The sequence below is a fragment of the Giraffa tippelskirchi genome, chromosome 13 (genome assembly GCF_054371585.1).
Source record: "Giraffa tippelskirchi isolate mGirTip1 chromosome 13, T2T-mGirTip1v1.2.pri, whole genome shotgun sequence".
In the NCBI taxonomy this organism is placed as follows: Eukaryota; Metazoa; Chordata; class Mammalia; order Artiodactyla; family Giraffidae; genus Giraffa; species Giraffa tippelskirchi.
The window spans coordinates 14,960,204-14,973,427 of NC_137287.1; the positions used below are offsets into that span (position 1 = coordinate 14,960,204).

General features: G+C 49.8%; 1 long non-coding RNA gene across 1 annotated transcript; it reads left to right on the plus strand.

Moving 5' to 3' along the window:
* The first annotated feature begins 8,038 nt into the window (after positions 1 to 8,038).
* LOC145532694 (uncharacterized) lies at positions 8,039 to 9,710 on the plus strand. Its single transcript, XR_014073466.1, has 2 exons — positions 8,039 to 8,088; positions 9,337 to 9,710. It is a non-coding gene; the product is annotated as an uncharacterized LOC145532694 (long non-coding RNA).
* The last annotated feature ends 3,514 nt before the right edge of the window (positions 9,711 to 13,224 follow it).

Genomic DNA, 13,224 nt, shown 5'->3' on the forward strand with positions numbered 1-13,224 from the left:
ATCAGATTTCAATATTGACCATCTGGTGATGTCGATGTGTAGAGTTGTCTCGTGTGTTGTTGGAAGAGAGTGTTTGCTATGACCAGTGTGTTCTCTTGACAAAACTCTGTTAGCTTTTGCTATACTTCATTTTGTTCTCCAAGGCCAAACTTGCCTGTTACTCCAGATATATTTTGACTTCTGCTTTTGCATTCTAATTTCCCATGTGGAGAAGGACATCTTTACAGCTATTTTTCTTTTTTTTCCTTTGGTGTTAGTCCTAGAAATTCTTTTGGGTCTTTATAGAGCAGTCAACTTCAGCTTCTTTAGCACTAGTGGCTGGGGCATGTTTGCTAAGTGGCTTGAATCGTGTCCAACTCTTTCTGACACTATGGAGTACAACATACTGGACTCCTCTGTCCATGGGATTCTCCAGGGAAGAATACTGGAGTGGGTTGCTGTGCCTTCCTCCAGGGGATCTTCCTGACCCAGGGATCAAATCCACATCTCTTAAGTCTCCTGCATTGGCAGGCGGGTTCATTACCACGAGTGGCTCCTTCGGACCTATGGAATGTCTGAGTGGGAATCAGGACTCTATATTGGTAAGAGTAACCCAGGGAATTTTTTTCCACTCAATCTAGGATGAGACTCAGTGTGTAGATCTGGCCTTACCTTGGTACAGGGCCCTTTGGGCCTCCTGGACAGAAGGTCTTTGTGTCCTCCATTTTATATATATATATTTGTTTACTAGGCTCACTGGGATGAAACATGTGGGATATAGTTCCCTGACCAGGGCTCAAACTCAGGCCCCCAGCACTGGGACCATGGGTTTCCAGCCACTGGACCACGAGGGAAGTCCCCTCCTCCATTTCTTTGATTATAGGAAACAGCCTGCTTTCAGGCTCCATGGCCATCCCTGAGTTCTAATGGGGAGATTCAAAGAGTTGTTCATTAGGGAAGGGCGGGGTGCAAAACCAGGGAAAAGCCAAGAAAATGAAGAGTAGCTTTGGGGCCAGAGCCTGATTCCCCATCAAGGGATGCATACAATATCTTTGAGCTATTTTGCAGATCCTGAACCCCTTCTAGGTGGGAGAATTTGATGGTTAACAATGGTATCCTGCACACAAGCATGTAGACACCTGACCCGTTGGACCTGAAGTTTGAGACCACGGACCCATACTTACCTCACCACCAACCCATCAGAAGAATGTTCACGCTGTTGCTGTATGGCTAAGACAATATTATAAAGCAATAAAAGAGAAAAGAAGAAGCAAGTCACGAGTTCATCATGCCCTCTCTGAACAATTGCTATAAAACTTTCACTATCTTCCCCAAATAGGGTACAGATGGTTTTGAGGCATGAACCCACGGTGTCCCCCTTTGCCTGGCGAAGCAATAAAGTGCTCCTTTTCTACTTTACCCAGAAGTCTGTCTCTGAGAATTTATTTAGCACTGGTGTACAAAGAAGGTCAACTTTCAGCATCATCTCCAGCTGTGGGGCATTGTGTAACATCACCTGTTCGAAACTCAATTTTCTCATCTGTATGAGATGATTCTTATTGTCTTTTTTAAATGGTGAATGTTTATTTATTTATGGCAGTGAGAGCGTACCTGCTCCTCAGCACGGGAAATCATCCTGGACTAGGGATTGAACCCAAGTCCCCTGCACTGGCAGGCGGATTCTTATCCATTGCACCACCAGGGAAGTCCCCTCCTTTTCATTTTGTTTTTTCTTGTCTTTTTGTTGTTGCTGTTGCTATTAGGTTGACTAAGTTCTTTACATTTTTAGATATTAACCCCGTTAATATATGATTTTCACACTTTGTCCTTCCTTTCCATAGGCTGTCTTTTCATTTTGTTGTTTGTTTCTTCTGCTGTGCAGAAGCTTTGAGTTTGATGTAGTCCAAGATAGAAATTCTGGATCAAGTGACTGGGGAAATGTTCTCAGAAGGAGAATAGGGTTATCAAGGTACTTCAGTGATAAAATGCTGAGCAAGAATGTGGTCTCAACTGACCACATTTGATTTAGAGAAATTCTGGAGCCAAAATTGTATCACCAAGTAAATTTCACCGCTGGCCAAATTCTTCCAGGAGGAGAGGTGCTGGGCAGTTCTCCAGAGGTGGGGTATATGGGGGATGGGTGTACTGTTGGCAAAGAATCTGGGTGGGGCACCAACAATGTCCTACAGTCCACTTTGGCACTGTTCAGATCTACTTGCTTCTCCTAGTAAGTTCTCTTCATGCCAATACAACTTCCCCAGGATTCTGCTTGATCATAATTTCTGGGTAAACTTAGGAAGGGAGGATTAGTTCTAGAAAAAAAAACTGCTATCTCTCATTTCTTTCCTTTATATCCACTCGTTCTAGCCCACCCCTTGCCTTCTGCTCCTGGCTTCAGCTAGTGTTCTGCTGGTCTCTACACTTTGTCTGGGGGATGGACCCTGGCCCTCACTCCTGAAGGGTCTGATCCCTAGTTAGCATGCTTTCTGAGCCCGTGACAATGGTACTTGCTCACTTACAAATAAAGCTTAGGATGTGGGCTTCCCTGGGGGTCTAATGGTTAAGAATCTAGCTGGCAATGTAGGGGACGCCAGTTCGATCCCTGGTCCAGGAAGATCCCACATGCCTCGGAACACCTAAGTCCGAGAGCCACAACTACTGAGTCCATGTCCAGCCACCAATGAAGCCTGTACAACTTGAGCCTGTGCTCTGCAACAAGAGAAGCCAGCGCGACGAAAAGCCCACAAAACTCAACAGGAAAATTGCCCCAGCTCTCTGAAACTAGAGAAAGCCCCCATGCCACAATGAAGACCCAGTACAGCCAAAAATATAAAATAATAATAAACAAATACAATTGTCAAGAGAAAAAAAACCACCTCAGCATGTGTAGCTGGAGATATTCCAATGGATCACCTGAATGCTAAGCACATTCCTGCTGTCCCCCATTACATAGCGGTGGTGCTATTTCCTCTTCTGACCATAGTCTGTTACCCTCTGCACATCCATATTGTTAGGGGAAGCACACCGGACCGAAATCGCCTACCCTAGCCAGACACCATAGTAACCATCTGTGTGAGGTATTTCACAATAGGAAGTCCTAGAAAGGAGGATGGAACTAACAAGCCACCACCAACCAGAAGAGTTCAGGGAAGGTCAGAAGGAGATGCCATGTGCTCTACCACCTCCCAGATCCTTCTTACTGGCATCCATCTTAGGTGAGCAATGCACGCAGCACCAGGAAGGATGCTGAATCACAGTGATTAGCCAAAGAAAATCTGGAAACAAATTCCATCACCATACAACCTGAGACTGGAAGCCACGTGGCAAATCAGTTCTCCTGGGTTCTCTTTCACTTCTGGTCTCTACCTGGGTGGCCCTTCTCAATACAGTCTATTGCTTTGTCAGCTCGTGTGTCTCCTTGGACAACTCATTCCCGAGTGTTAGACAGGAGCCCCCTCTTCGGTCCTGGAAGGAGTCCCCCTTCCTGCAACAGTGTGGCATGTCCTTTTGTTGCCTGCTGGTCTATTGGCAGAAGGAGACCAAAGTGACCATGTGGCAAATTTACCTCAAAATTTAATGGGATTCTGGCTGTGTCCGCTGGTAGAAAGGTCCCTCCCCAAGCTAGGAATTAGACTCTGTAGACTCACAGGACCTAAAGTTGGGAGACTGTGAGCACAAATTCCCCAAGGAGGTCACTGGGGATAATGCAAAGTGGGGGGATTTTTTTTTTTTTTGGCCTGAGCCTCATGACTTATGGGATCTCAGTTCCCTGACCAGGGACTGAACCTGGGCCACAGTAACAAAAGCCCGGAATCCCAACCACTAGACCACCAGGAAACTTCCACTTTCTTCTCATTTTGATGTCGACACCCTAGTTTCCCATCTGTGCTCTTCCACTTCCTCTGGCCCTTCTCATCCAGCCCAGAGCTGCTCCGCAAGCAGAGGTTAAACTTAGCTGGATTCCAGGGGGTGACAAGCACCAGGATGGGACTGGGTTAGAACCTAGACACAGAGCAGTGCTGACTCTGTGCCTCCCATTCTCACTGTGGTGTCCAACCATGTGTCCTCCGAATGGAACACCAAAGCAACTATGGGATGACAGGGACCAGGCCAGACATCGGAGCCTGTCCTGAGTCCAAGGCCTCTACAATTTATTCTGTGTGATCTTGACAAGTCAGTGAACCTCATCTGTAAATGTGGAGATAATACCCATAAGGTCTACTTCCCAGGGTCATTACATGGATTAAATGAGATAATATCTATGTATCAAGTGACCGGTGACATAATAGAGGCTAAAAATGGGATTCATTTCCTTCCTCTGCACCTCATCTGTGAAATGTAGTCCCCTGTCAGTTTCCTGAGGAGAACCTAGTGGGAAGGACTGTTGAAAGTCTCACAAATTGGAAAATGTCAGGCCCGGAGGCTGGAGACGGTGATAATGGTAAAGAGCTCCCACTTTGGAGCCCAATTCAAATCCAAGCTGTGTGACCCAGAACTAATCACATAACCTTGCTGTGCCTCAATTTTCCTCATCTGTGAAATGGGGAAACAGTGTGATCCACTCCATGGCGTTTGTAAAGGATATGTTATTATATGGAAAGAGCTTAGAACAGGCCATTAGTCAGTGCTCAATGTTAGTGATGGGACTTCCCTGGCAGTCCAGTAATGAGGACTTTGTGCTTTCACTGCCGAGGACCTAGGTTCAATTCCTGGTCAGAGAACTAAGATTCCACAAGCCTTGTGGCACAGCTGGAAGGAAGAAAAGCATTAGAGATGATGAGGATGAAGACGGTTGAGCCCCAAGACTGTGCCTTCCATCAAGGCAGGTTGCTCCTGGGACTTGTTCCTCGCCATCCAGTCTCTGTAACAGTGCTCCAAAGGCTCACAGATTCAATGAATGGAGTAGACTGTGCTGCTCCTTGTGATAGTCCCTGCCTTGGGCCCCCATGCCCTCTCTGCTCGGTTGGCCCATCACTCTATCAAGACACGGCACTGACATAGGCATTCCCGGAGATCAGGTGCAGACCAGACTCCTTGGCCTGCTTTTGCAGAGCCCCCCAGTTGGAACCAGTATGTTCCTGCCTTCCTTCTCCCATTACTCATGGAGGTGTCTCCTTTCCGGGTGGCCTGCTGCTGGGGCCATGGAGAGCACCCTGCCTCCTGTCACGGGGAGAGAGAGACCAAGAGATGGAGAACGACAGTGCGTGGTGATCAGTGAGTGGACGAGGGGAGCTTGGGGGCTCTGGGAGCGCTGAAGGGGCAGAGGAGAGGGAGAAAGCTTCCCTGAGAGCTGAAACTCAAGCTGAAGGTGAAAATATGAGAAGGATTGTCAAGTGAAGGAGGAGCAGGCTCACTCTCTATGCAGGGAGAGTCACAAGAGAGGGTAGTGCTGAGCAGGCATGCAAAGTAGGACACATGGGTGATGCAGAAGGTAGGGAAAAGCAAGAAGTAAGGTTCAAGGCTGCACAGGGACTTGGGACTGAAGGCCTTAAAAGCCAGACTACAGACTTGGGGTTTTGTCCTGAGGGCTCTGAGGAGTCAGGGAACGGTAAGGAGGTGGTGGGAGGGGGTAAGGTGACCCATGCTCTTTCGGTCCTGTCATATGTCACCAACAACCCATCTCTTTGCTCTGTCTAGCAGCTTTGTTTGTCCCTGAAACCTGCCAAGGATACTCCCAAACTCAGGGCCTTTGCACTGGTTTTTCTCTTTGCTTGGAGAGGTAGGAGTGAAGATTCACATGAGATTGGGCTTAATATTGGAGTCAGAGGCTCTGGCTTGAATTCCTGTTTATTTGTTCTGAATGGGCCTCGTGATGGATCCTGCTGGATGACATAGGGTCATGATTGAGCATCCTGAAGGACAGACAGAACAGATCTCTCAGGAACATTGTTGCCAAAATCTCGGCTCTCGGTGCACCAATGCCAAACAGAAATATGGAGACAGAGTTATGGAGGAGAAAACAGAACGGCTTTATAACTATGCCAGGCACAGTAGGCTAGTGCCTCAAGAACTGCGCCCCACGCCCTCCCTGGTGAATAGGGAAAGGGTATATAGTCAGGCAGGAGTATGTGATAAGGATCAAGGCAATAACAGTCTTGTATTTTTTCTCCTGCAGTTTCAGTAGGATGGGGACAAGATTAGGGTGTGTGCAGGGTCCTAGAAGGTCTATCTCTCATCTTAATAAGCCTCTGCCTCACGTGCTGCTTCTCCTTTGATTAACAACTGTTCTGCCCTTTGGGCTTCCCTCCTAGCTCAGTTGGGAAAGAATCCGCCTGCAATGCAGGAGACCCTGTTTCAATTCCCAGGTCGGGAAGATCCCCTGGACAAAGGATAGGATACCCACTCCAGGATTCTTGGGCTTTCCTGGTGGCTCAGCTGGTAAAGAATCCTCCTACAATGTGGGAGCCCTTGTTTCAATCCCTGGGTTGTGAAGATTCCCTAGAGAAGGGAAAGGCTACCCACTCCACTATTCTGGCCTGGAGAATTCCATGGACTGTATAGTCCACGGCGTGGAAAAGAGTCGGACACGACTGAGTGACTTTCGCTTACTTACTTACTCTGTCCTTTTGAACTCAAAGAAGGTCATGGAGGCCAGAGGCCTGCCTACAAGGAATGGTGGACAAAAAGGCCTCTGGGCCCTGCAGTCCCACAGGGCCCTGCTTGGCATTAGCATTAGTGTGGCTGGTGGGAATTGGGCTCCAAGCCTGAGAATGGTGGGACACTGAGGCTTTTGCCATTGGTTGGAGGCATTACTTTGGAGGCAAGGAGCTCGAACCAGTCAAACCTAAAGCAAATCAGTCCTGAATATTCATTGGAAGGACTGATGCTAAAGCTGAAACTCCAATACTTTGGCCACCTGATGGGAAGAACTGACTCACTGGAAAAGATCCTGATGCAGGCCAAGATTGAGGGCAGGAGGAGAAGGGGATGACAGAGGATGAGATGGTTGGATGGCATCACCAACTCAATGGGCATGAATTTGAGCAAGCTTTGGGAGCTGGTGATGGACAGGGAAGTCAGGTGTGCTACAGTCCATGGCGTCGCAAAGAGTCGGACACGACTGAGTGACTGAACTGAACTGGAGGCATTATGTACCATTGCAGCAACTCTTGAGGTGCTCGGGGGTGGGGGTGTCTCATAGCAGAGATCGAGGCTCTTGGTGGGTGAAGTCAGTGAGACCCTAAGACGCCAAGATAATTTGTCTGGTCTTCAGATGAGGAAACAAACCGAGGCTTGAAGAGGTTTAAGTAACTTGCCTAAGCTAGTGATGGACAAAGGTAGGATTTTGACCCAAGTCTGAAAGAAAAGTGAAAGTGTAAGTGGCGCAGTCGTGTCTGACTCTTTGTGTACCCGTGGACTGTAGCCCCCAGGCTCCACTGTCCACGGAGTTCTCCAGGCAAGAATACTGGAATGCGTTGCCATGCACCCCTCCAGGGGATCTTCCTACCCAGGGACTGCTGACTCTTACATTGCTAGGATTTCCTAGGCATCAGCTTCCGGTGAGACTGAAACACATGGAGATACGTGGGCCTCGAGGCGGGGCAGGACAAGGCGGCAGAGCTTCTGACATCTGCCAAGACAAATGCCTTGGAAAAATGGAACTAGGCCTGGGATGGGGGTGAATTACTTCAGTGGTGAAGGGCCCCTGAAGGGTCCAGAGAGAAAGTGAAGTCCCCAAGAGGAGCAGGAGATGGTGGGGATGGGTCAGGGTGAGGCTGCCCTCTGGGCTGAGGCTCGGCCCCACGTGCGCTGCCCACATGGCAATAGCACGAGGTCGCGTGTCTGGCTCCCTCCTCCCCTCCTGCGCTCCTCTTCTTCCTCCTCCTCCTCCTACACTTCCTGGCCTGGCCCACGCCTCAGCGCACCCACTCACCGGGCCTAGTCTAATCCTCTGACATCACTGCCTGCCCAGCACAGGCCCTCCCTGGCAGCCTTGACAGCCCCCAGGCTCAAAGACCCAATTCAGGATCTCCCACCTCAGAGCACATCTCTTCCCTCAACCTCTTCCCTCCTTCAGCTCACATTTCAGATTGGTGACACCCTAGATTCAGTCCCAACCTTGGGGGGCAGCAGCCTGCGATCTGTCTTGGCCTTGCTGTGTGACTCCAGGTAAGTAGCTGCCCCTCTCTGGGCCTCAGTCTCCTTATCTAAATCTCCTCTACCCTCAGTAAAGCACATCAACCGCTTTGGCTTCCTCTCAGCACCTTGTAGCTTTGGGAAATTATTTTTTTCATGAGCTCACATGTTGGTTGTTGGGGGAACACTGGACTGTTATTCACCCTTATTATTCACCCCAGTGCCAACACGCAAGAGGGGCTCCATCCACAGCTGCTGACTAAAGGTCTGCATGGCTGAGTGAATGAACAGATGCAGCTCCTGCCTTATGGTGGGGGCTCTGGATGTGACTGTGTGTTCATAAGCGCGGATGCATGTGCACTCGTGCGTTTGGCGCTCCCTGGCAGGCTGTGTGGTATAACACAGTTGTGGGCATGTCCTCTACAGTGTCAGCTCCACAAGGGCAGGGATTTGTGTCTGACTTGTTCCCTGCTCTATCCCAGCTCTATCTGGAACAGGGACAAGCACATGGCTAGAGTCAATACATCCTTGACTGTAAAAACGTACGAAAGTGTATACACACATCTGGTGTGGGTCCACGTGCCAACCTGTGCATTTAGTACAGTATAGTGTTGTCACACGGTCATGTCTGACTCTGAGACCCCATGGAGTATAACCCATCAGGCTCCTCTGTCCATGGAATTTCCAGGCAAGAATACTGGACTGGGTAGCCTTTCTCTTCTCCAGCGGATCTTCCCCACCCAGGGATCGAACCTGAGTCTGCCACCTTGGAGGCAGATTCTTTACCGTCTGAGCCACCAGGGAAGCCCAAGACATATACATGGTGATGCCCAAAGCTCAGCTTCTCTGTGCACTGGTGCCGATCAAACCTCAGAGACAAAGATCGGGGTGAAAGGGAGAAAAGGAGAGCTTTATTGCTTTGCCAGGCAAAGGAGGATACAGCAGGCTCCTGCTCTCAAAACCATGTCCCCCCTGGGGAAGCTACTGAGAAGTTTTCTAGTAAAAGGGGATGTGACCGGCTCGTGATCATTTTCCTGATGCGTTGGTGGTGTCAGCTAGAAATTAACCTGTGCAACCTTCAGGTCCAACTGGTCTGGGGTCTACATGTTGGAGGGCAGCATACCACAACTTCTCCCACCCGGAGGGGGTTTCAGTACCTGCAAAATCCTTCAAAGATATTGTTGAATGTATCTCATGATCGGGAATCAGCACCTTGCCCCAAGGCTGCTCTTGATTTTATTTCTCCCTGGTTTTACAATCCCTCTCTTCTCTAATGAACAGCTGCCCATTGGAATTCAGGGAACATCACAGAGGTTGAATGAGGCTGCTTCCTGAGGTATGAGTGAAATGGATGGTGGGTGGGTGCGTCCCTGGTGGCTCAGTGGTAAAGAATCCACTTGCCAATGTGGGACACATGGGTTCACTTCTTCATCCGGGAAGATCCCACATGCCTCAGAGTGACTAAGTCTGTGTGCCACAACTACTGAGCCCTGACTGTAGAGCCCGTGCCCTAGAGGAACAAGAGAAGCCACCGCAAGGAGAAGCCTGTGCCCTGCAACGAAGAGAAGTCCCCACTCGCTGCAACAGCAGAAAAAGCGCACGCAGCCACAAGGTCCAGCACAGACAAAAATAAATAAATAAAATTACATTAAAAATCAATTTAAAAAAACTCTTAACAATAAAAAGAAGTGAAGGACACAAAGGCCTTGAGACAAGGAGCCCCACAGGGCCCTGCACGGTATCACATGCTCCCGTGTCTAAGGGTGTGGGTGATGTTGCTTACACACCAACCCCCTGTCCCTTTTCCAAACTCCTCCAGAGCCAGGGCCTGATGCCTGGGTCCTGGTGGGGAGGAGTAGGGGCCGCCTCCTCACGAGAAACTGGATCCCAGGAGGTGCAGAAAGGCAGGGAGCAGGGCGACCCTTTCCTCCCCCGGATAATCCCCTCCCCGCCTGGGTCCCTTTCTCCCAGCACCCAGAGTTTAAGGTCAGATTTGGGGGGCTGTAGCAGACTAGGATTGGAGAAGGCAATGCCAACAGACTCCAGTACTCTTGCCTGGAAAAAACCATGGACAGAGGAGCCTGGTAGGCTGTAGTCCATGGGGTCGCTAAGACTCAGACACGACTGAGCGACTTCACTTTCACTTTTCACTTGGATGTATTGGAGAAGGAAATAGCAACCCACTCCAGTGTTTTTGCCTGGAGAATTCCAGGGCCAGGGAGCCTGGTGGGCTGCCGTCTATGGGGTCGCACAGAGTCAGACATGACTGAAGCACTTAGCAGCAGCAGCAGCAGGGAAATAGGGTGTCCCCTCAATGCCCCCTTCCTCAGCTGTCCCCTGCCTCAGGGCCTTCTGCACCTCCCCCCACATCCTGCAAGGTATGACTTTCCCTCCCACATGGGTGGCCCGAGGGCTCAGACCCAAGTATATAGCCACCTGAGGGGCAGGAGGACAGGTGTCGCAGAACCACCGAGAGACTGCAGAGAGGAAGGATCCAGGAGAGACCATGAGTTATCATCTGTTGGGTGAGTGAGGGAGACAGGGCGCGAGGGTCCTGAGACCAGGAGGGAGGGGGTACCCCCTGGGCCCTCTGGCCCATCTGACTCACGTACCTGGCTGCTCTTGCATCTGCTGGGAACCTCCAAAGCCTTACACCCAGAAGACTTCATTCATCATTCATTCATTCCAGACAGACTTCTGGAGTGCCTATTAGGTGCTAGGTAGTAGTCTAAGTGGGCTTCCCAGGTGGTGCTAGTGGTAAAGAACCTGCCTGCAATGCAGGAAACTTAAGAGACCTGGGTTTGATCTGTGATTTGGAAAGATCCCCTGGAGGAGGGCTTGGCAACCCACTCCAGGAATCCTGCCTGGAGAATCTCATGAACAGAGGCTCCTGGTGGGCTAGAGTCCACGGGGCAGCAAAGAGTTGGACACAACTGACGTGACTAAGCACACACTCACAGTGGTCTAAGTATGGGGGTTATCGTTGCTGTTTAGTTGCTAACTCGTGTCCAACTCTTTTGTGACCCCATGGATTGTAGACCTCCAGGGCCCTCTGTCCATGGTATTCCCAGACAAGAATAGTGGAGTGGGTTGCCATTTCCTTCTCCAGGTGAACTTTCCCATTCAGGGATCAAACCCACGTTTCCCGCATTGGCAGGGACATTCTTTACCACTGAGCTGTCAGGGAAACCCAAGCACTGGGGACACGGCAGTAAAGAAACGGACAAAAAATGAGATTTCTTTCTGCAGACAGACAGGACATGTGATCATAAGTAAATTATCATGCCAGTGTGACTTCCCAGGGAGCGCTCGTGGGAAAGAATCTGCCTGCCAGTGTAGAATGAGACATGGGTTCGCTCCCTGGGTCGGGAAGAACCCCTGGAGAAGGAATGGCAACCCACTCCAATATTCTTGCCTGGAGAATTCCATGGACAGAGGAGCCTGGTGGGATACAGTCCATGGGGTCGCACAGAGTCGGACACGACTGGGCACCCACACAGATGTGATAGAATTTGAATACAGTGATCCAAGTTTGTTGAATGAATGAATGGACAGGGCTTCACCTCAGGCCTTCCCTTAAATTCTGAACTTCTGGGAGATCAGGAATGGAGGCAGGGAATCTAAGGACGCCATCCTGGTCTGCCTCTCATCTCCGTCACTGCTGGTGACCTTAAGTTGTCTTTTTTTGAATTTGGCTATGCCATGTCTTAGTTGTTGCAGGTGGGATCTAGTTCCCTGACCAGGGATAGAACCTGAGCGCCGTGCATTTGCAGTGCAGATTCTTGGGCCTTGGACCACCAGGGACGTCCCCAGTGGGGCTTTTGAGTTCAGTCCTGAAGAATCAGCAGGAGAAGCCCTGGGTGGTTTTGGAAGGTGGTCCTGGCAGGGCCCAGCAAGGGCAAAGTCTGAGAAGGGGAGGCTTCAGAAAAGAGGGGCCAGGCCTTGTAGCCTACAGTGAGGACTTTAATAGTCACTGTCTTAGGTGGTAGCCATGGGTAGATTTGGACAAAGAGGGATCTAGCTGGACTTGAAGAGCTTCCAGGTGGCAGAGGGAGAAAAGAGTGGAGGCAGAGACAGCAGCAGGGAGAGAAATAGCTTCTAGATACATCTTTTGTTCATTTATGGCAGTGCCGGGTCTTCGTCGCTGTGCTCCAGCTTTCTCTAGTGGCAGTGAGTGGGGGATACTCTCGAGCTGAGGTACGTGGACTTTTCATTGCAGCGCTTTCACTTGCTGCAGGCTCTCGGCGCACAGGCTTCAATAGTTGTTTCTCCCGGACTCTAGGGCACAGGCTCAGTAGTTGTGCAAGGGGTTAATGGTTGCTCCATGGTGTGTGGGATCTTCCCAGACCAGGGATCAAACATGTGTCTCCTGCATTGGCAGTTGGAATGTTACCACTGACCCGTCAGGAAAATCCACATGTTCTAAAACTTTTCCTTGAAAATAGCAAATAGGTACAGGGAAATGTGCACAAGTCCCAAGTATATAGCTCAATAAGCTTTCACAGATTCTAGGTATACTTGTCATAAGTGCTCGGATCCAGAAACACAGACCTAGGGAGTTCCCTGGTGGTTTGGTGGTTAGGATTCTGGGGCTTTCACTGCCCAGGTTCAATCCCTGCTCAGAGAGCTGAGATCCTGCAAGCGTCACAGTGTGACCAAAAACAAACACAAAAACCCACAGACCTCGTGGCCACCTTTTAAGGACACAGCCAACAGGATTTAGTGTGGGTTGAACATAGGGAGAAGGAGAAAAGGAAGCGTCCAAGAGGACGCCATGATTTTGACGTGAGCACCCGGAAGAGTGGACATGCACTTTTCTGAGATGGGGAAGACCAGGGAAGGAGGGGAACAGGGCAGCTAGAGCTGAGCAGTGGATATTTTGACTTGAGATGCTTATTAACATCCAAGGGAAAACGTCACGTGGGAAGTTGAATACATGGGTCTGGAGGTCAGGGGAATTTTTTCTTTTTAACATTTATTTATATAAAATTGCATCTAAAAGTAAAACAATCCAAAATTATCTTATTTGGCTGGGCGGGTTCTTAGTCATTGCCACATGGAAATTCTCAGTTGTGGCATGTGGGATTAGTTCCCTGACCAGGGATTGAACCCGGGGCCTCCTGCCTTGGGAGCTCGGAGTCTTTAGCCACTGCACCATCGGAGAAATCC